Genomic DNA, 24,097 nt, shown 5'->3' on the forward strand with positions numbered 1-24,097 from the left:
ATTCGGGGCCCAATTCCCCGGGTGGAATTTACAAGCGTTTTGCCTTCTCCTCCTGATCTAACACCAGCTTAGAGAATTTCTTCAAGCCAGCCTTTCTCTTTAACCCCTGCGGCTCCGGCAGACAGCAGCCCAGCCATCCTTGCTAAGTTCCTGAGATTCCCTCCAGGGTCTGGGCTTTTCTCCAGCACGTGGCTCCCTGCTACCATCCGAGAAGTCCCTGATGCTGAGGTCTCTGCTGACTTGCCCCGAAGGATTGCCGACACACGGACATTTATGTCTTCCCCACAGGGAAAAACACCCCATTAGAAGGTAACACTAATGCGGGGGCGGGGGCGGGGCGGGGAATCCATATCCTCGCTTGGAATGCAGAGTGTGCTGCAATTCAGAGACTGACAGACCTGCAAACGTCCCTATCAGGCTGTGTGCCCTTGGGCAAGTAGCTCCCTGTTTCTGGGCACACTTTGCTCATCTGTGAAGCAACTCTATGTTGGTGTGTACCCAGGGAATGAGCAGAAATCATGAGCAGAGTCTGGCTGGCACCCAGGAACAGTAAATACCAAGGATTGATGATCGTATTTTGGTGTGTTTCTATCCATTTCTCTCTGTGTGTCAGCTGTCTGTAACTGTGAAACAAACAGCCCCGAGACTTGAGACTCGTTACCGGGAAGCAGCGATAACTCGGTATTAGCTTGTGCAGTTTCTGTGGGTGGAGGCCTCTGCATCCGTCTCTGGTGGGCCCTGAAGTGGCTGCAGCTACCCGGAAGAGGGAGGCAGAGGCTGGGATGGTTCTTCTGATATCTGGCTTCACAAGTCAACTGTATCTTGTGTCTATCTGCCTTACTCTGTGCCCAACAGACAGAAGTTTGGTTCCCCCATAGGATCTCCAGGGAGCTGCAGTGACACCAGAGGAGGGCTACTGGAAATGGCACCAGGACATCGTATTTGGTAAGACAGGATCAGGGTAGACACCCATTCTACAGAGGGAAAACTGAGGCTCTGGACAAAAAAAACCCAGAGGCTTGCCCCACTGGCTTCCCACAGGCTCTAGATTCTTCCTTCTGTCTCAATTTCTCATGGGGCCAGTCATTCAGCTCACCAGATTCTCTATCTGGGACACTGGAGGATTGTCTGCCCCTGTGTGGTGGGTGCTCAGAGCTGGGGGAGCTCCCAGCCTCTCCATGGGAATTCTGGCACGTGCAGCGAAGATGATGATGTGTAGCTGTGATGTTGATGATGTGTGTTTGTTAACAGTTGGACGATTGTCTACCTCACAAGACAATAAATGGCTGCCAGAGGCAGAAACGTCAAAGTCAGTCATACAGATCTCTCTCTCTCTCTCTCTCTCTCTCTCTTAAAACAACAACAACAACAAAACCTAACTCATGCTCTTGCATCTCCTACCTCCTGTGAATGATGCTTGGACCGAGTTTACAGGTTTCTGGCCGTGACTCAGCAGCTCATGAGGAACAGGGTCACCATGACTTAGCAGGGCTTAAAGGATGGGGTCAGCTCAGATTCTTTGGAACTGCCAATGAAGTTGGTGGTGGAGAGGGATTGACTGATTGATTTTGGGTCTTGGAGGAAAGGCTGAGCTTATCCCCACAGAGCAAGCTTGGTCTGTGGGCATACGGATGGACGGCTTGTTGGCGGCTTGCTCCTTGGCTCAGTTGGACTGCTGGTTCCTGACTAACAAAAGGAGAATGGGTTTTGGGCTCAGAGATTGCTGGGATAGCACATGAGAATGCAGATATTCTGGAGGGCCTTAAAGGTTCCAGCTCATTAGGTTGGTGCCTAAGGATCAGCATTGTTTTAAAGATTTATTTATTTTTGTTTTATGTGTATGGACATTTTGCCTGTGTTTGTCTATGCACTGCATGCATGCTTGGTGCTCCCCAAAGCCTATAGGGGGCATCAGAGCCCCTGGGACTGGGGTTAGACGGTGGTAAGCTGATATATAGGTGCTGGAAATTAAACCCTGGCCCTTTGGAAGAGCAGCCAATGCTTTTAGCAACTGTGACATCTCCAGCTCTCACTACCTTCATCTTAACCATTTACCTTCTCATCACAAACAGTGGATTAAGGGCCACTCTGGGTAAAACACCCCGCATGGAAGAGCCCACCCTGTGGGTGCTGTTACCTCAGCTTCACTGGCTCCTAGCAACATTAAGGTTCAGAAGAAATTCATCTCTGGGAAGCCATCCCTAATTCCCTCTATCATAGAGCAGGTGATAATAGTCCTGTCCCTGCACCTTGTCGTACCTCATGTTACCAGACTTGATTTCTTACAGCTGCACAAAGAAAGTTAGGTGTCCAAGTTCTCTGCTTAAAGGTGGTATTTATAATGCAGTAGCCATCTATCCGTTCATCTACCAATCCATAAATTTATCCACCCACCCACTTACCCACCCATACTTGCATTCACCTATCTACTCACCTATTCTTGCATGCATCCTCCAATCCACTCATCTCTACATCCATTCATCCATCTGTCCATCTGTCCATCCATCCATCTAGCTATCCATCCACCAATCCACCCATCCACTCATCTGTCCATCCATTCATCCATCCATCCACCTACCCATTTATCCATTCACCACCTACCTACTTATCCATTCATCTACCCATCCATCTGTCCATCCATCCATCCACCCACATATCCACCCACCTGCCCACTCACTCATCCATCCATCATCCATACAAACATCCATCCACTCAACTGTCCATCCATCCATCCATCCATCCATCCATCCATCCATCCATCCACCCATCCACCTACCCATTCATTCAGTCATTCATCCATCCATCCATGCATCCACTCATCCATCTATCTAGGTCTATATTGTGTGTCTTCCGCATGTTGGGTGCTGAGGCAAAGCAGTCACTGGAGTGGGTGTTCACAACCTTTGCCCTAAGGCACCCACAATACTAAGGGAAAAATGGGTCAAACAAACCAAGACACAGCTGTATTATGGATGTAGATTTTTCTCCTTGGAAGTAAACTTGAATAACTGGGAGGTGACTAAATTTGCACCAGAGGGATGATCAGGGAAGGTATCTCTGAGAAGACTTTTCGTTTAAAATCCAAAGATCAGAGGAAGCTGATGATATGAAAGGTGGAAAATGCTGTTCTGGGGGAAGCAGCATGTGTAAAGGCCCTGGGGCAGATAGATCCAAGATCATGCTGTAGAGGAAGGCCAGTGTGTCTGGAGTGCAGCTGGTGAGAGGCAGAGCACTGTGTTGTAGGTTGTTTGGCCAGATGTCGAAGATCCAAGAAAACATTGTTTTGGGGTCACACATTTCCTGGGAACCTTCTGGTAAATACTACCATCACAACTGTTGGCTTTGGGCCTTATATGGTGACGACTCCAGGAAGCCTTGCACGCACCTCCAGCCTCAGTCCCCTTCTCATGTGCATCTTCTGATCACAGTGCATCAATCTATTCAGAGAACCATACCCAGAGACTGATTTTCTGGATGGTGACCTTTAAGATGTGGAGGCTCTACTTGAACCCATGCCCCCACCTAGTGCAACCACTTCTGTGTAGCACAGTGGGTAAAGGAGAAGAGCCTGGGTTTTGGCTTCAGACCCCAGGTCTGCCTTAGGTAGTTTGAAGAACTCCTTAACTCTCACGCCTTAGCTTCTCCTGTAGACAAGTCTCTGGTTGTGATGCCCTGACAGATGCTGACAGGGCTCTTACGCCAGAGCCAATGCCTGGAGAATGCTCTCCTTGGTTCTAACAGTGTTTACCTCATAAGAGACCACACCCCCAGCCAGGTCTGCCTTCACTGTCCTTGGAACCTATGATTCATTCTGTCCCCACCAGCAGTTCAGGGTGGGACTCACTTTGGTCCTCAGTCTTTTAGCTTCTCTGATGGTAGACTTCTGGTCTTAGCTCCTCCCACACTCAAGGTCTGTGTGAGTTGGTAGACTCAGTGATTTTTATGAAAGGAGCTGGGCAGTTCCAGGCTGAGAGCCTGGCTGAGACCGCAAGAGACTGATTCCCCTAGGAAGAGATGAGGTGTGCTGTCCTGAGGGGTAGCCTGCAGTCATGGGTGAGATATGTCCATCTGGTCTTTCTGTCCATCCATCTATCCAGGTGGCAATTATATCCCAAGCACTGAAAATCCACCAGTGAGCCACCTGCCACCTCTGACTTGTGAGCATCTTCCAGAATGAGGGCAGGGTATGCCCTGTGAGCTACTGACTGGTGCGGGCACCCATGGTTCATTGAGCTCCTAACCACTCAAGGTCACTCTTGTTCCAGGTTTTCCAGATCCCAACATGGAAGATTTGGAAAGGGAAAAGCATTATATGCTCATGGATGCTAGTAGAGTTTGTAGTGTTTCCAGGCCTCGGCTTGGACACAGAGGTGGCTTCCTTCCTTCCCTGGGGGAGGCTTCATTCCTGACTCCTGACCTACCTCTTCTCTAGAGCAGGTCCCACATCCTTCCTTTCTGAGTGATCCTGACTGGCAAGAAGGGACAGCAGTGAGGAGCCTCTCAGAACCAAGACCATGGCTCCTGCTTCTCAGCCTGGCCAGCCCACCTGCAGGAAACCTGATTGTACCCTCATGGGGCCATCCTTTCTCTGTCCCCAAAGTACCCAATACACCTGGGCCTTCTTCAGGATCCCACTCTTTCCCTCCTCCCTCCTCCCCTCTTTTCTTTCTTCCTCCATCTCTGCCTTTCTCCTTTCTGCCACACACTACCTGATCCATCAGATGTCATTGTTTGCTGTTTAGACCGCAGTAGCCACTGAGAGCAGACTCTGCAGGTTGGAGCTTGACCTCCATCTCTGCCATACACGGCTTTGGGAAGTTCCTCCAGCGCTCCAGGCTTTCATTTCATTGCCTTGAATGAAGGTTCTTCTGGGGATGAAATAAAGTAGTCATTGGTCGTTGCTCTGTCACGACTGATAGATGAGTAAATCCCAGAGACTTCAGAAACGGAAGCAGAGGAAACGGCCACCCTGCTGAGCCCTGGAGCTGCTGGCAGGCAGAGCCCTCTCTCTAAGTCACTACCAGACAGGCTGGCAAGAAAATCTGGAAGAATACAGATTTGATGACAGGGATGTCCTCGGAGGGATGTCTCCAAGTCCAACCTCTGCCCTTGGACCTCTCAGGTGCAAAGAAAGCGCAGGTTCTCAGAGCTTCCCCTGTGGTACCCAGCCCTCTGTGAGCTCCACCATCAGCTGGATCCAGAAGGGCTGGATCCCTCTTCATAGGGAGCCTTCATTGCTCTCACTAAGGGCCCAGAATACGCAAGCTTTGGTGCTGAGAGCCCCCTAAGCTCCCCGCAAACGCCGTGATTGCTAAAAATTTGCTTCGTTCTGATTTTGCCTCTCGCTGGCTGAAGGACTGGATTTTATACCAGGTCAATTTCAGACCATTTGATATTGATATATGAAGATCCCAGGGGATTACTGAATGCATTTCTCATCCTGCCTAGATAGTATCATAGAAGGAAAATGGGATTGACTGTTAAGGACAAATTGAGAAAGACATGGCCATTTAAGATAACTCCTTATCTGTATACAAGCAAATGGTATCTGGGAAATAGACCACCAGTTGACAGCAAGAAATTCTACTCCGGGCTCTTCACCCACTCTCCCTTCTGCCGTTAACACTCAGGGATTATCCCGTTATCCTGAGAGCTGTATCCTGGGGGCCCCTGCTGGAGGACACTAGAGAAGAGGGCTTTTTGAGACTTTATTCTGAAAGGGTTGGGTGGAAGGGATTGTCCATGGGTACTCTGAGGAGTTTGGGATGGAATGGCTACGAATGTGACAGATCTCCCTGGTACTCGGAGAACGGTTCTCTCAGGTGATCGTGCGGCTTGACAGATGGAGGATTGAACTTACCACATGGCGAGTGGTCTTCGGGGTAGTCTTTTCACTCTCCTCTGTCAAGGGTACCACTGAAGGCTCACGCCTATGCTAACACTTTCCTGAGTCGTGAGGTTGTGGAAACTTTCTGGAACTCCAAGCTGTCCCCTTGCTGGTTTGAGAAACAGCTATGCAGCTTGAGGTCTTGCTTCCTTGGTGTTGGGGGACAGATCCCACTGATCTGTTGATTGGTCCCATTGGTGGGCATGTGTGCTGTGGGTTCTTGAAGGGGTCAAGAGTTGGTGTGGGGGTCTACCACAGTCCTCCATGATCAGGTGCGTGTTCCCATCTCCATCCTTTATCCACCCCCTCCCAGCACGGTGGATTTCACAGGGAAAGGGGATTCTGGAGACCAAGAGGAGCCAGGAGACCTGGGGTCTTCAAAGTCAAAGCTCTGGAAGTTTCTGGTGTCAGACCCATTATCCCCCAGGTCACGGTCATAGTTTATCTTCCCTGTTGCTATGATAAAAATACCCTGATGCAAAGCATTGCTGAGAGAGGAAAGTTTTATTTTAGTTCACTTTTTGACTGTGTTAACCCTCACCAAGCTGAGAAAGGCTTGGTGTCATGAGGCTTCTGCTCACCTCTCAATGGGCGAGAAAGCATAGAGGGGGTGTTCAGCTCACCCTCTCCTCTTCTCCTTACCTTTCAGTGTGGAGCCCACACTAATGGGATATTACAGCCTACTCAGGGCATGTATCTTCCCTCAGTTAATCTTCTCTGGAAATATTCTTACAGATACACTAGGCATATGTTCCCCTAATGCCCTAAAATTAATCCAATTAACTTGACAATGGAATTAAGCATCACATATATCCATCCACCCATCCATCCACCCATCCATCCATCCATCCATCCATCCATCCATCCATCCATCCACCCATCCATCCATCCATCCATCCATCCACCCATCCATCCACCCATCCATCCATCCACCCACCCATCCATCCATCTGTCCACCATCATCATTCCATCCATTCATGCATCTATTCAACTAAACATCCACTTATGAGTCCATTCATCCACCTAACCAGCAGCCCATGCATCTGTCCCACCAATCATCTATTCACACACCCACCATTCATCTATTCACACACCCACCACTCATCTATTTATACACAAATGCATGCACATATCCATCCAACCATCTACCCATCCATCCATGCATCTTATCAAGTACATGCATTGTCTATCTACCTGTTCATTTATTCATGCATCCATCCATCTATCCATCCATGCACCCACTGCCCATCTATCCAGCCAGCCATCTATTCATCTATCCATCTATGCACCCATCCACCTATCCATCCATTCACTCACCTGTCCATTCATCCACCCATCTACCCAACCATCCATCCACCAACTCACCAGCACATCTTCCCATCCATCTACCCATCCATCCATCCATCTATCCATCCATCCATCCACTCATCCACCTACTCATCTATTCATCCATCATTCATCCACCCACCCACCCACCCACTCACCCATCCACCTACCAATCCATCCATTATCCATCCATCCATCCATCCATCCATCCACCTATCCATCCATCCATCCANATCCATCCATCCATCCATCCATCCACCCACCCACCCTCTCATCCACCTATCCATCCATCCATCCATCCATCTACCCATCCATCCATCCACCCACCCACCCACCCACCCACCCACCCATACATGCATGTCAATTAAACCCATGCTTGGTGAGAGTCACACTTAGCCATGTTAAGTGATACTTGGGAATGAAGGGAGACCCCAGGATTTTCCCCAGGGCTACCATATCCAGAATGAGTCCTTGCTATGGCCACCTTCCTCCTGGCTGCCTTCTTCTTGGGCATGTCTGAGACATGCCCAAGTTCAGCCTTGAGTTCAGGCTGACAGTGTCACATCCACAGACCAACACATCATCAGATGCACCTGTGAGTGAAGAACAAGGCCCACCCTGGGGCATCACCAGCCCCAAAGATCTTGTGTACTGGAGGACCTACGTAAGAGAACATTTTGAACAGGATTATGCCCAAGGGAAAGCCCAAGGCAAGCTTGGCTAGGAAGTGGGGAAACTGAGGCTTGGAGCAGCAAGGGAAACAATATGGATAGGGTTCCAAGCAAGAATGGGCAGAGCATGACAGCAAACACAGATGACCCCAGAGCCTTCTGGGTGAGGACTCACTCTGCATACCTCTCACCAAGTGTCTAGGCTTCTAGAAAAGTGATCACTGGATCTAGGGATGTGTTCAAGTTGGTGCAGTACTTGCCTAGAATTTACAAAGCCCTGGATTTGATCCTCAGGACTACATTAACTGGGTATGGTGGTGCTTACCCATAACCCCTGTACCCTCCACACACTCTGGAGGTGGAGCCAGGGGTACCGGAAGTTCATGGTTGTTCTTGGCAACATAGTGAATTCAAGGCCAGCCCAGATTACATGAGGAACTGCATGAAAACCAAGCGGACAGTGCCCTGCAATGAGCTGAGTAGTTCAGAAGATACATGGGCAAGGCTGGCAACAGTGAGGGATGCTCTCAGGGAGAAAGTGTGAAGCCCCTGCCCTCCTCCTCTCTTCTTCCACCCCTCCTCCTCTTCTTCCTTCTCCTCTCCCTCCCCCTTCCCTTCCCCTCCCTTCTCTCCCTCCTTCTCATTCCCCCTCTTCTTCCCCCTCCTCTTCCTCTACCCTCTCCTCCTGTTCTCCCTCCCCTCCCCCTCCTTTTCACCTCCTTCTTCCCTCCCTCTTTTTCCTCTCCTCTCCCCCCTCCCCCTCTCTGCCCTTTGCCCTGGACCTAGGTGTCTTCTCACCCTTCTCTGGTCCACTTTGCTCACCTTCTGGACATGTTTTCTGCCTCCCCAACTGGATCAGACATTTCATATGTGTGACTGAGGATCCTGTAAGTCCTTACCAGAGCATCTTCCAAGAATCAATATTGATTTGTGAGTTTTATTATCACAAAGTCATGTAGGAATGTGGTTAGGAGACAGACCCAAGGTGAAGTGAGATCAAATTCCAGCCAGGGCTTCTGTCTGCTGTGTGCCCTTGGGTGGGTGATCTAGCTTTGCTGTGCCCTGCAGGTAATGTAATCAAGATTCTGTGTGTGTCTCATCATGAGGTGACTGTGTGAAGAACACGTGTGAAAAACAGAAAATTCTCAGGCCATAGCAAACCTTCTACTGCCAGCCTCTGATACATTAGTCTTAAGCAGCAGCTTGAAGGATCACATGACCCATCTTTTCCTCTGACAAGTGAGAAACTTGCAGTGTGCAGCTGCTGCCTGGAGCTGGGTGTGCTGAGAGGAGCCTGCAGGCTCGAGAACTTCCTGGGTCCTGGCTGTGAAGCACACAGTCCTGGATGGGGAAGGTAGCTCTGAGTCAGGCTTCCTCAGAATTATAAGATCAGTGGATATAGAATACACAGAGCAGACCCTCTGTGTGCACAAGGTCTGTGTATTTAGAACCATCCAACTGTGGACCTCCCCCCCCCTTACATCTTTACTGATCTGGTACAGATGGTTCCCACAGGCCTCACACTGCATCACAGCAGACTGTCTAGGGGAGATCTAAAGGATGCACGTGAGTTCTAGTGTGCACCAATGCTTATGAGGACAGGAGTGCCCAGAGGGGGAAGCCTCCCTCTCTCTCTCCCCCTCCTGCTCTCTCTCTCTCTCTCTCTCTCTCTGTGTGTGTATGAAGAAAGGAAGGAAGAAGGAAGGGAAAGAGGGAGAGAGAGGAAGGAGGAAGGAAGAGAAGAGAAAAGAAGGAGGAAGAAAGGGAGGAAGGAGGAAGGGAGGGAGGGAGGAAGGAAGGAAGAAGGAAGGAATATTGGGAGGAAAGAGGAAGAAAGGAGGAAGAAAGAGGAAGGGAAAGGAGGAAGGAAGGGAAGGAGAAAGGAGGAAGGAAGGAGGAGGGGGAGGAAGAAGAGAGGAGGAGGAAGGAATAATGGGGAAGGAGGAAGGAAGGAGGGATGAAGAGAGGGAAGGAAGGAGTGAGGAAGACAGGGAGGTAAGGGAGGGAAAGAGGGAGGGAGGGAGGGCAGGGTAAGAAGGAAGGCTTGTTTATTCTGGTTTATTCAGTCCAGGGTGCAGTCCATCACAGTGGGAAGGTAGGTAGGCAGGAGTGTAGGGCAATGGGTCACATTGCTCTATATTCAGAAGGCAGAGGGAGATGGATGCTGGTTCTCAACTGGATTTGTTCAGCCTATGGGATGATGCTACTCACATTTTGGGTGGATCTCTCCATGTCAGTAACCTAATCTTGAAATGCCCTCACAGACAGGCCAGAGGCTTGTTGCCGCAGTGATTCTAAATCCTATCTTATTGACAACATTGTCTGTCTGCCTGTCGTCTGTGCTGGCTAGTTTTAGGTCAGTTTGACACAAGCTAGAGTCACCAGAAAGGAGGAAGCCTCAGTTAAGAAAATGCCTCCAAAAGACTGGGTTATAGGTAAGCTTGGAGGGCATTTTCTTAACTAGTGATTGATGTGGGGCACCATTGTGGGCGAGGCCAGCCCACTGTGGGCAGGGCCATTCCTGGGCTCTGTAAGAAAGCAGGCTGAGCAAGCCATGGGGAGCAAGCCAATAAGCAGCACCCTTCCATGGCCTCTGCATCAGCTCCTGCCTCCAGGTTTCTGCCCTGCTTGACTTCCTGCCCTGACTTCCTTCAGTGATGAACTGTGATGTGGAAGTGTGAGCTGAATTAACCTTTTCCCTCCAAAGTTGTTTTGGTCCTGGTGTTTCATCACAGCAGTAGTAACCCTAAGTAGAGCTCTGTCTGTCATCTATCTATCTATCTATCTATCTATCTATCTATCTATCTATCTATCATCTATCTTCTATTATCTATCTATCATCTATTTATCTTCCATTATCTATCATCTATCATCTATCTACATCCATCTATCTTCATCTATCTATCTATCTATCTATCTATCTATCTATCTATCTATCTATCTATCTATATCTATCTTCTATTATCTATCTTCTATTATCTATCTTCTATCTATCTATCTATCTATCTATCTATCTATCTATCTATCTATCTATCTATCATCTATCTTCTATTATCTATCTATGTATCTATCTATGTATCTATCTATGTATCTATGTATGTATCTAATCTATGTATGTATGTATGTATGTATGTATGTATGTATGTATGTATGTATCTATCTATCTATCTATCTATCTATCTATCTATCTATCTATCTATCATCTGGCTGTGTGTCTATTGTCTACCGTCTGTCTCCACCCCCCCTTTTGTCATCTCTCATCTGTCTATCCATCTTCTATCTACTTATCTACTGCTATCAGCACACTTCTCATTGCTGTGGTAAAATGCTAATCAACAAGGACTCTGTGGGATGAAGGATGAAGGACTCACTCCGGACGGGGAGGGAGGTATGGGGGAGGTGTCCTGGCAACTGCTGACTCATATCCCAACGAGTAAAGAACCTTCTGCTCTCTCTAGGCCTTGCTAGGCTGATGAGCTCTCCCCATCTATGCTGGGGAGATCTGTCTGCCTCCCTCCATGTCTCTTCCAAAGCTTCCTTGTAGAAAAACCCAGAATTTAAATAATGCTTGACCAGCAACCTGCATGTCCTAGACACATTTCGTAACTAACACAATAGTCTTCCATTTAGGAGGAACCGCTTGGGGGGGTCTCTCCAGCTTCTAGATTATCTGAGGCCTGGGTGGCCTCAGTCGTGGGGGCTTCAAGGACTCTCTGACAGGCTTGGCGTGGCCCTATTGTGGGAGAGAGGGCCTCTGGACTCATCTGTGTGTGCAGGAAGCTTCAGGGGGACATGCCAGGCGTGGGATGGGAGTGGGCATGGTAGGGTGTTGTTTGGGTGCGAGTGTGAAGGGGTCATGGCCCAACGTAGGAGGAAGTTATAGGTGGACCCCAGTGCTCCAGGGAGACCTGCCTCAGCGTGAACTGGCTGGCCCATTCCCTCACAGCCTGGGATGCTCATAAGGTCCAGACAACCACTGGTCATACAAGACAAGGTTCAGAGAGGCTCTGACGTCTGGAAAGTCAAGGCTGGTGACAAGCAATGCAGAGGTGTGTCCCCCACATCTTCAGATCACCAAATTGCAGGTGTGGCATGTCTTGAGGAGAGTGGAGGCCGAGGGTGATAATAGGACCTGGGTCCCTGTCCGCAGGTACACAGTTACCTGCCAAGCACAGCCTCATAGGTGGCCACCCTTTGTAAACAAGCTTCCATCTGAAGCTGACTCGCAGCTGCTAGGAAGGACACGGAGTTCTCCTGCAGTTCTTACTCCATTTCCAGTGGTGGCACATGGCAGGTACTGAGACAACACCCTAACCCTGGTCGGGGAGAGCCAGCATTATCAGGGCTCAATGCACGTCCAATGGGACGTGGTCCCCGTGGTCTCTTGGGAGCACCCACTTCCCCGCCTGACCTCTTAGAGCCTCAAGTTACTGTGCTTCCGTTCACTTCCACTTCAGCAAAGGGACATGGGCAGAAATGGAGTGAGCTGTTTGGACCCAGCGTGGGTCTCTGGAGCTCCAGGCTGTCATGTTTATCAGTAGCTGTCTTTATCCTGCCTGAGTAGTATTCTCCCACAGGACTGTGCCTCCATTTGTCTCTCCGTTTACCTGCTGAAAAGCAGGAGGGTTGACTCCTGGTTTGGGCTTCTGTGACTACAACTGCTATAAACACTTCTGCACGGATTTTTATGGGAACATAAGTCTTTGTTTCTTTGGGATGCATGCCCAGGCATGCAACAGCTGAGCTGTTTAGCAGCCTGCTTCCCTGCCTGGTATTTCTGCCCTCAACTTACAAGTAGCCCTTTCCCCCTTGTCTGCACTTCCTATAGTCCCAGCCTCCTAGCCCCTACTCTTCATAGTCCCTACGTCCTTAGTCCCCAACTCTTCCCTGGCGCTCTCTAGTGTTTGGTGAAATCTTGACTTTCTGCTTTGGCTTCAGGAAGCAAGAAGTTTCCCCCTGGCTTCAGACTGTGTGCCTCTGCTTTGTGGTTGAGAGCACTGTTTTGCAAAGAATATGGGATCCTAGTGGCACATTTCACAGATGAGGGAAACTGAGGGCAGAGAGTGGAAACTGACTTGCTCAGTGGCAATGAGCAGTCCTCCAGGCTTCCCCTGGCTCCTTGTCTTTCTGAGGGTTTCTTACAAAGTCACACTGACTTACTTGGGGGGCATGGACCTGTTTTCCAGAAGTCTGGTTCGTTTGGGCTATATCCTTGGCAATCGGGAAAGCTGGCTTCTCAAGAATAAGTTCTCGGGCTGGTGAGATGGCTCAGTGGGTAAGAGCACCCGACTGCTCTTCCAAAGGTCCGGAGATCAAATCCCAGCAACCACATGGTGGCTCACAACCATCCGTAACAAGATCTGACTCCCTCTTCTGGAGTGTCTGAAGACAGCTACAGTGTACTTACATATAATAAATAAATAAATCTAAAAAAAAAAAAAGAATAAGTTCTCACAGCGGAGTTCTGGGTGAGCACTGGGCACTGTGTATGCACAGCCCTCATGGTACACCCAGTAATCTCATAAACTTCTGAGTGGGAGGATGTGGGCAGACCAGAAGAGATGTTCGTCACACCAACTGGTCCTTGACACAGAGGCCCATGTGAGATCCCTCTGTGTGCCCCTCTTTTCCTGGTCCCTCTTTTCCACCTCTCAGTCCTCCTACAGTGACACATCCTTTCCCAGAATCCACTTGTGCTTTGGCTCATTTTCTTTTCTGAAAGACAGATTTGTCAGACCAGGAGCAGACAAATTCAGTGACTGTGATTGCATGTGAAGGGGCATCACAGACTGATGCACATATGTGTGTGCACACTCACAGGAGTGAGCACACATCAGAGAGAACACACACACACATGTGCACATTCACAGGAGTGAGCACATTGCAGAGAGAACACATGGTCACATTCACATAGGCATGCACATGCACATACATCCAGGAGTGGGTGTGCAGCAGAGAGAGCACAGACCTTCCAAATGTGTGATAATAAATTAAAAAAAAAAGACAGAAAGAATAAAAGAAAGAAATAAAAGGGGGAAAACCCACCCACCCACAATCTCTGGAAACCGCAGCTGTGGAGACACGGGCCAGCGTCACTTGCTGAGCGCGAGGCTGGTCCCTTTGTGGAGCAAATCCTCCTGTTGGCAGTTACCTTTCAATCCCCCGTCTGTGGCCGGGCTGATTTTTATTCAGTGTTCTATTCACCCTGTGTATTAATGAGCAGGCGAGGGAGGGCTGAAGCGGTGTCTAATAGGCTGAGCGACAGGCTGTCTGCAGCCGGCCCTTATCTGCGGCTCCCAGCGCTGTCTCCCATCCTGCCCCAGCCCAGCCAGGCTGAGGACACTGCTATGGATGTGTTGGGTTTTAAATTATGTATGGAGGAGAAAGGTTTGACAGCATCCTCCTTCTCTGGGAGGAAGGGGCAGGCCATGTTTTGTGTGTCCTGTGATCCACAAGCCCAGCTGAGTTTTTTGTTGTTGTTGTTGTTTAGTTTTTGTTTTTTTGTTTATTAAGCATCTACTACTGTGTGTCAGAAGCCATGCTGGGTGCTGGGTGCTGGGTACTGGGTGCTGGGTGCTAGGTGCTGGGTGCTCGGTCCTGGGTGCCAGGTGCTTGGTGCTGGGTGCTGGGTCCTGGATGCCAGGTTCTGGTATGGATACTAACCTTTGAACTCTAAGGTAGATCCTGGTTAGTTCAGGAGTAAGGGAGGCCAGCTTAGACCCACTGACTCTTGGGAGACTGTGAATCCCAAACAATTTTGTTAGGCTCTCTCAAAGCAGAACCCAATCTCTCTCCCCCTCAACAGTCTCTATGGGCAGCTATTAGCTCTGCACTGGCCACCCCACCCAGGCTGGTCTCTCTTAACCTCTGGCGTTCAGCACCTCCAGGAGGCCCCTTTCCCTCCCCTTCCCCAGTGCTAGTAAGTCTGGTTAGCTTAACCTCTGGCACACCCAGAGACCACTGTCCCCTATGTCGCACTGCAGCTCTTCTTCCCTGCTTGCCCCCCTCCTTCCCATCCTCCTCCTTCTGACAGGGCACCTACAGGGAACCCCAACTCTCACCAAGGTTTTCCCTGATTCACAGAGCAGAAGGATACCATGATGTTCACAGATGACCGACAGCACATATCCCAGGACCTTCCTATCCTGTGGTCTCTGGTCTACCACCGTTCCCTGAAGATGCTAGCCATGTCCCCTCATCCCTCTGCCAGGAACTCACCTTTCCCTGCACCACCATGGCAGCCACACTCCTTTCAGCACCCTGAGAACAGCAACAGCCAACGTATAGGCTCTCGGTGCATGAGTGGACACTACTGTCCAGGTGTGTCCTAGCCCATCAAGGCCTGTTGTGGATCATGCCCAGGCTGGGTCCATTGATCTCCAAGCAAAGCACTAGGGTTGTGACACTGGTGTTCCTTAAAGCCAAGATGGGTTGGGGGTTCACTCTCCCCCTGAGCTCTCAGTCAGTCACTAAGCTGGGCAGCTTGCAAATCTATTTTCTAAGTTCAGTTTTGGGGGGTCAGTCTGCACTCACAGGGTTCAGGGCATAAACACTGGAAGCCAGGTTGTCCCTCACACACCTGTCACCCTATACCTGCTTGGGCTGCGTCTTCCACGATTCGAGGATCATCTCTGTCTTTCTACATGTCTGTCTGGTGCACTATCGTTCTCATTCATTCATCTAGCCCTGCCCCCCCACTACTGGGTATCTAGACCATTACTTGTATTTTGCTGTGATTTTAAAACACATCACTGGCTATCCTTGTGTATCTATTGGCAGGCAGCTTAAATTTCTTCTCTAGAAACACCCATCTCTTCCATGGTTGGATTTTACTTAACTGAACTCCATAAATGACACCAGTGTAGGAATGGCCTGAATGATAATTCAGCACATTAGGAGTCTGTGAGAAGCTGTCACCCACTCCAGGAAGTCTTCCTGGGCTCTCACGCTGGACCAGGGGCCTCTTCAGGGTCTCCACATATCAACCAACATATGGCAGCTCACACTATCATCATGAAATTGGGTCAGTCTCAAGTCACCCACTACTGACTACAAATGTCATCGAGTCAGCAGCCCAAGCTGCCTCTGGGTTCACATCATTCACATCCCTTGTGCTACCCTAGAGAGACCCCCCATCCCCCTTGATCCCAGTCTCCTCCTCAGGAAGGAGACCCAGGCCTCTGCCAGTTGTTCCCAGGGGCTCAGCTTGGAGTCCCTTCTCCGTGGCTCCAGAGCCCCGTCCTCCCCCTTGAATAAATAATAATTGTTAGGAAAGGCCTGTGGATAAATTATAATCCTGACCCTCATTTGAGTGCAAAAAACTTTAGCCTGCTGCCAAGGAAAAGTCAGAATTTGCATTTAAATAGAAAATGTTGGAGGCTGCATAGGGAGGCCTGGTCCCCACAGGCCAGAGGCAAGGGACCAGCACAGCCCATGGTGAACTTGGTACTTCAGGGGTTCCTGGCTACCTGGGGAATACAGGCAAAGCTTGCGGTGTGGCCAGGCAGATGTGATGGCTGCCCTTCATTCTAAACCAGTGAACTAGAGCCTCCATCCCCACACACGGGGTTGATAGGCAGGCATGCAGACTCAGGGCGAATAGGAGCTCACGTCTGTGTGATGCAGGCTGCACAGAGTGTGGTTTAGTTCCATGGACAAATGGCTCCAAGCTTAGCCACCCTGTCCAGTTCCTTGGCCTTGATGATTCTCAGTTTCCCTGTTTGTATCAGAGACCCACACACAGCAGCAGAACCACACAGGCATCTCTGTGCCTACTTTATGGCACAGGAGACCAATTAAGAAACAGTCTAGGATCACACGACCAGAAAGCAGGCATCAACAGGTGCCTGTGTGAGGTAGATTGTTCTTACAGGGAAGGACGAATGTGTGGTCTTTAGTATAGTTGAAGCAAGAGCACACACCACTCACAGGTCTGTACGATCACCTGACAGTGAGGGGGGTGCCTCAGGTCACTGTCCAGGGTGGCTGGGACAGTGGGCAGAGCCAGGTGAGCTCCTTCCCTCTGACCAAAAGCCTTAGGATAAGGAAACAAACAAACGGCACTAACAATAAATCAAAACCAGCAACCCAGCAGCTAGGATTCCTTTCACTGAAGATCAATATGGAACAAAGGGATGGATGTGTGGTAAGTATCCGAAGTGAGCGGCTCAGACCTGCCACAGAGAAAGGGTGGGGGGAAGGAGAGAGAGAGGGAGAGAGAGAAAGAGAGGGGAGGAAGAGAGAGTTGGGAAGAGACAGGGAGGGGAAGGAAGAAGGGAAAGGGGGGGAGGAAGAGGGAGAGGGAGGAGGGAGGAAAAAGGAGGGGAAGGAGAGGGAGGAGAGGGAGAGAGGAGGAAGAAGAGGGAGGGAGAGGGAGAAGAGAGGAAGAGGAAGGGGGAAGGAAGAAGAGGGAGGGAGAGGGAGAGGGAAGAGGGGAAAGGAGGGAGAGGAAGAGTTCAGAAAGAGCTCTCCCAGCCATCAGAACCCAGCACTGCCCCTCCACCCACACATGCCCGAAGGCCAGGATGGGCCCTTGGCCACATGAACTGTTGTCTGTGGTCCCATTGACTTCAACTGTGATGTGGGGGGTCCCTGTAGGCAGCACCTGGATCCCCATCATCTCCCCCTGGTACCCAGGTGTCTCCTGGCGCAGAGACCTTACTCCCAGCCAAGGGCGGGCCACAAGAGCAGTGCCAGCTCTCCCAGGATGACTTCAGGGAGTCAGACTGAGAGGCGATGGCATGCCGGAGAGGCAGCTTGTGCTCAGAAGGGTATCTCCTGGGAACCGATGTTTGAGTCAATCTCTGGGGGAACAAGGGAAAACTGAGCAGGCTGAAATGCAGAGGACACAGACCTGTGCTGAGAGTACAGCATGGTGATGGTGGGTGACATAGAGAGGTCCAAGGAGCAGGCCATAGATGGGGAAGGGTTGGGAGACATCATTGATTTTTTTCCAAGACGTGACTTTCTCTCCCAGGTTCCAACCAGTATAACTAGCGCTGACAGTCTAGTGTCGTTTTTGGTTTCATATGGAGGGAGAATGGAGGCCTTCACTTCCTGTCCTGTAGTGGGCCAGGCAGCCTGTTCCAATACTACTGTGAAGTGGGTCATCCTGCTCTAACTCTGACACATTCTAGGTGTAGAAACGGAAGCCCACACTGGCCTATGGGGTGTGTCTGAGGTCATACTGGGATATATAGTGAGCCTCTGAGACCTCTGTACGTCCTAGCAGGGGGTGGGGTAGGGATAGCCCTGAGGTTGACATGGCGATTTTCCAACTGTATTTGCAGCATCAGAGCCACCAGAAGTTCGACTGCATATGGCTCTGGGAAGGAAGACAGAAGTTTGGGGATCAGCTTTAGTTTTCAGGATGACAATAAATGTGTATTCACTCTTGCTGTGCCTCAGTTTCTGAATCTATGAAGTGGGCCTCCGGTTGCTATCATCTGTTCCTTGAACGCCGGGACGAAGGTTGGTACATGGAACCTACTTGGTTCCTCCTACAGTGTCCCTGCCCAGAGGGTCATGCAGGCTGTGGATGAATCTGGGACCTCGCTCTGTATTCTAGCAGTTGGGAAACCAGACAAAGGGCCCAGGAAAACCTGTTACAGCTCAGTGAAGAATCAATGAAGCAGCCAGGAAGGTCAGAGGCAAAGCCAGACCTGCTGTGGGAAGGGACAGCTGCCATTCCATAGCTCTCCTGGATTCCAGTGTTTGTGCCTCACTAAGGGAGAGAGTTGATGCTTTGTCAGGATTGTGTGTCAGAGCCTCGTTCTCAGCAGATGCCTGGGAAGGAGCCTGCATTGAAATTCCTGTCACAGCCTTAGAAAGGTGGATGGGTGCTATGCTCGCCTCCCTGAGCCCATCGCTTAAGGGAGGAGGCAAGTTTACAGGCATTTCTTTGTTCATTCATTCATTCATTCATTCATTCACTCATTCACTAATCAATTCATTAGTTCATTCACTCATTAATTCATACATCAGTTCATTCATTCATTTCTTTGTTCATTCATTAGTTTCTTTGTTCATTCACCCATTCATTTGTTCCTTCCTTCCTTCCTTCCTTCCTTCCTTCCTTCCTTCCTTCTTCCTTCCTTCCTTCCTTCCTTCCTTCCTTCCTTCCTTCATTTTTCATTTCCTCCCTTCACTTCTTTATTTCTGTGTAGATCAAATAGACCATATATGTCTTTCACATCTTCCTCTCATTGCTGTGACTTTTCTTGGGAACTTAGGGGCATTCTAGCCTATGTTTCTGCCCCTGGAAATGAGAATGGTAAGTATTCGGGCCAGATCAGGGTGAACCCCTTGATCTCAGGCAAACAGGCTCAGCATGAGCTGGTACCTCAAGAAGGGAGGTGGGAGTGACCCTACCCTGAAGGGCAAGGTCCCTGCTCAGGTCCCAAGCAGTGTGTGAGGGACCCAGGCCTTGTGGAGAGCTGGTTCCAATCCTTCCCTCCCATTGCCTTTTTCTGAACCCCTGACTCCAGCATCCTTGTGGTCTGGGCTGAAAACCCCACCCTGGGCAACTGCCCCTGAGTAGGGACCCAGATGCAGAGTCTCCTGTCCATCTTGGTTTCCCTCAGAATGGGCCATCTTCTCTGGGGGGGTCCCTCAGCAAGCACGATTAGCACCCCAAGGACAGGACCCCCTTTATCTCAGCTCTGGGTGAATATCTTTTTCTTGGCCACAGCTTCTCTGCCACATGATGAGCTGTCAAATGGCCACCCACAGCCTTTGAGACGACATAACTGTTTCCGTAGATAAAACTAACGTCACTCTAACATAAGGGCCCCTCTGGGGGAGTTTTGACTGCATATTTGGCACCAACTGGTGCTTACCCCAAAACCCTGCTTCCCGAACCCCATCCATTCCAAAGAGCCCTGGGTCCTAAGGGTACATTCAGCCCATGGAGAGCCTCCAGAGTCTCTCCTTAATCTACTGGAACAGGTCCCAAGCAGACTCCTCAGTTGTCTCCTTTGGGGTTCATCACGGTTGACAAAGTACCTCCATTTCCTCTGCCCCAAATATATCTCCTCAGTCTAGAAACCTTGACAGGCAAGATCATTTCTCCTTTGCTGGGGTTCAGATATCACTGACGGCTGAGTCGGGGACTAGAGGTGACGTGGTCACGTTGAGGTATCTGTCATACTAGGGGGCAAAGCCTGGTGGGACAGATTGTCTGAAGGGCAGATGGTGGTGGCTGGTAGGAGAGGGTAGAAGATTACATCCACCTTAGCACAGAGTGAGGTCCTGAGCTTTGTAGGAGGCTCGGCCTTGCTGGGAGCAAGCCCAGAAAGGCAGGGTTCACAGGCAGGGCGGTCTTGACAACGGTAACCCCAAGGCCAAAGGCAGAGGAAAGAAAAGAACATTCCATGATGTATATATATATTTAGGAGGCCGGGAGACGGGAAAGGAAATCAAGTTAGAGACCGAGAGTTCGCAGCCTGAGCAGGTCTCCAGGCCCCGGGAGAGGTTGTGGAATCCAGATGTGGTCGGGAAGGCGGAGGGGGAGGGGGAGGGGAGGGGGGGGGCAGGCCTGTTCACAATTAGCCTTGATTTTGTGTGATGACATTCAAATTGTGGGCAAGCATGAAAGCAGAGTTGTGAGGACGCGGCTGTCCGACGGCCCCGGGACTAATCCAACGTGAAGGGCTCGGGCGCAGGCCTGGCACCACATGGAAGTACTTTGGGAGGGTTTGATGTTCCGCCAGCTGAAGGGGGATCCATGGTCCTGGCTGAGTGGGCCTCCTCCTCGCCCCGCCTCCTCAGGACTGGCTGGCTCTGGCGAGAAGGGTTAAACCTCGAACACACCAGAAGGTTCTGGGCCTGTGGATGCCCTCACTAGCCCAGCCCTGAAGGCAGCAAGGGGGTCATGTGGGACCCACAGAGCCGGGCCTTGGGCGCTGGGCCAGCAGCAGTGGCTGACGTGGTATGGGATGGTGTCGTCTGTGAGCTATTTTCAATATTTCTAATATTACAAAGATGAGGTAGCCCACATACTGGGACTTTGGCAGGCAACGGCTTTTGTAACAGGGCCCGTCAGATGGGCCTTGGCTGCAAATTTTGGGATTTTATAGGAAACTGGGGGGTGGTGTGTGTGCAGGAGGCCATCTAGGGGCTTGGGTCACCTAGCAAAGGTCCAGGCTCATGGGGAAGCCATCTCGTGAAATGAATTCAGAGAGAGTTGTCATTCCATCGTCTCCACAAGGGGTTGAGCGCTGGAGCTGAGGGAAGTTCAGTGGAGGGCCCATATAACACAGGCTCGCAGGATTGACCCAGGGAATCTCATCTCTCCATGAGAGAGGACTGGATCCTCCAGTGTGTATTAAATGCCTGGGACAGCAGAGGCCACCACTCTAGCTGAACCAGATACCCAAGCTCTTAAGCAGACTGAAGTGGCCCATTGGCCTCACTTACCCTACTGTTCATATCACCCACAGGACTTTTGTGCATCAAGACAAGTATGTGGCTGGGGATGAGTGTGGATTGTTCCTTTTCATCAGTATGGGCCACGCCTTCCCGACGCTGTGCCCAGCCCTTCACCTGCGAAGGATTGACTGCTAGGTCCCTCCCATAGTCCCCCCCCCCCTCCCAGAATGCATAGAAGAGGAAGGTACTTCACTGAGTTCTGAGACCCAGGAGGTCCCCTGGGGAGACAGGGAGGAAGGGACTGGACATGGGCTGGGGAGGGTGGGGCATAGGTGTTGAAGTAGAGGATGTAGAGGTTAGGGAACAGTGATGTCCACCCCAAGCACGCCGCCTAATGAGGCACAGCAGGAGCTCACCAATAACCCCTGCCATTTCCCACTAGAAAGAGTTGCAGGTCTTGAATATGAACAGCTAGTAGCATGTTAGTGTGTGTGTGCATTTGTGTATGTGTGTGTGTAGTCTGACTTGTATAAGTGCATATGTATAAATGTGTACATGTGTGAATGTATGTGGTATGTATCACATGCAAATGTGTGTGGTGTACCTGTGTGTATTCTGGTACATGAATATGCACGTGTATGTATGTGTATACATATGTATACATGTGAATGTGTCTGGTGTGTGTACATGTATATGTGTGTGAGTGAGTGTAGTATGTGTGTAGTTGTGAGTATACATGACATGTATATACATGTGAATATGTGTGGTATGTGTATGTGTGTATAGCCTGGCATGTAAATGTGCATGTGTGTATGTGTGTGCATGTTTATAAATGTGTGTAAGTGTGAATGTGTATGAAATGTGTATATATGTGAATATGTGTGTGGTATGTGTATACATGTGTATATGTGTACAGTCTGGCATGCATGTGTGCACATGTATGGATACATGTGCATATGTGTATATTGTATATATATATATACACACATGTATATGTGTACATGTGTGTATATATATATACACATGTGTACATGTGTATGTGTATCATCTGGCATGTTTATGTGCACATGTGTGTTTGTATATGTGTTTATATGTGCATATATGTGAACACGTGTGCCATGTTTAGAGCTAGAAGCATGAGGCTGAAATAAACTAAGACTTGCTCTAGATGATGGTGACTTTTGCAGCAGTGACCCGAGGTCTGGTTTATTTCACCAGGTGCTACCTGGAGGATGGGATAAAGATGGACACAAAGGTGAACCTGGCCTTGTCGTGGATGAATATTGAAGATATGCTCAAGAGGAGACAGAAGCCAGAAGGGGTGCACCTGAGGGGGTGATTCTGAGTAGGATGGAGGCTGAGGCAGCTTGCCTGCACCCTGTGTGGGTAGGAGACCCCCCCCAACACACCCACCCACCCACATCTCCCCTGACTGATCCTGCCTCACATCTAAGCATCTTTGGATGATTCCGTTCCTTTTCACATACCAGTTCTGGACAGGCTGTGGACAAACTGCCCATCACCTATGTGAAGCTGTGCACACCTCCACAATAGGGTCACACAATGAAGGAACAGGTAGGTTTCCTCCATTGTCCCATGACACTGGGCAAAGAGGCCAGCACAGGCCATGCCAGGAGTCCCCACAGTAATGCAACTTGAAGCTGTTATGCTGGGAGTTTGCGGGGTGTGGTGCCCTCGGTAGCTGCCCCATGTGGAGCCCGGTTGGTGACTTGGCCAGAGTGCTGGGTGTCTAATGATAAAGCCAGCAGCACTCATTACACACACACACACACACACACACAGTCTCCAAATACCAAACTACTTCATAAAAGTTATCTGTTCCCTAGTTACTTACGAAAAGAGAAGAAGACGCATGAGGCAGGTGTTGGAGTAAATCATCAGAAGACAAGCTACATGAGGGAAGCCTGCAGTCTCTGCGGCAACGGCTCCATGCTGCCCAGGGGCTAGCTCATGGTCTGGCTGGCTCGTTCTTCCTCATTCCTTTGTTCTGACTCAACATAAATGGACTGGCAGACCTTTGTCTCCTCATTGTTGACTTATTTAGTCTGTGGTTTGTTTAGCCAGTGGTTTTATATGTAGCCCAGGCTGGCTTCAAATTCCAGTGTGTATAACTCAGTCCTTCAGACTCAGCCTGGAGGTATGTGTATATGTGTATAGTCTGACATGTATATGTGCATGTGTGTATGTGGGTATGTGTATATGTGTATAGTCTGACATGTATATGTGCATGTGTGTATGTGTATGCATGTGTAGAAATGTGCATGGGATGTGTATATATGTGAATGTGAAGACCCCAGATTGATTTCCCTGGACACCCAGTTGCTTCTTGCCGCAGTCATGAAAACACTGATCTTTGGTGTCCATACGCGTTTCTTGGATGCAGTAGCCAGATTCTTCTCTGGGGTATCTTCAGGAGGGATATTGCTGGCAGGTTGGGTTGGGGCATCTCTTCCACTGATACCACATTGCCAACCTGTTTTCAAGGTGGCTGTGGTCACCCACACCCTCTGTTTGCTGACTGCTGATCTTCAAACTGTATTGACTTGACAACATCCCCAACCTGGGTCATTACTCCCCCTCACCTGCTGGAGATGCAACCACAGAGAAGCAGGCCAAGGTGACCCGCCCACATACGTACATCGATGCATGTGGTTCATTTCAAAGGATGCAATGGCCGAACATATGTTTAGTTCTCGGAATAGGCTGGGCAACTGGATACATGTCAGTCCAGTTTAATCTATTAAACTAGAAAACTGGCACTCTCTTCCACACCTGTGATCACTTGGATATGGAATGTCCCCCCAAAGACCAGTGCATTAACGGA

At 49.9% G+C, this 24,097-nt stretch overlaps 1 long non-coding RNA gene across 1 annotated transcript; it reads left to right on the top strand.

Annotated features, from left to right (window-relative positions):
• Positions 1 to 859: 859 nt before the first annotated feature.
• On the top strand, positions 860 to 23,284 carry LOC110293829. The gene is made up of 3 exons (XR_002377861.2): positions 860 to 945; positions 22,471 to 22,827; positions 23,100 to 23,284. It is a non-coding gene; the product is annotated as an uncharacterized LOC110293829 (long non-coding RNA).
• The last annotated feature ends 813 nt before the right edge of the window (positions 23,285 to 24,097 follow it).

This window comes from Mus caroli, chromosome 5 (genome assembly GCF_900094665.2).
Source record: "Mus caroli chromosome 5, CAROLI_EIJ_v1.1, whole genome shotgun sequence".
NCBI lineage: Eukaryota > Metazoa > Chordata > Mammalia > Rodentia > Muridae > Mus > Mus caroli.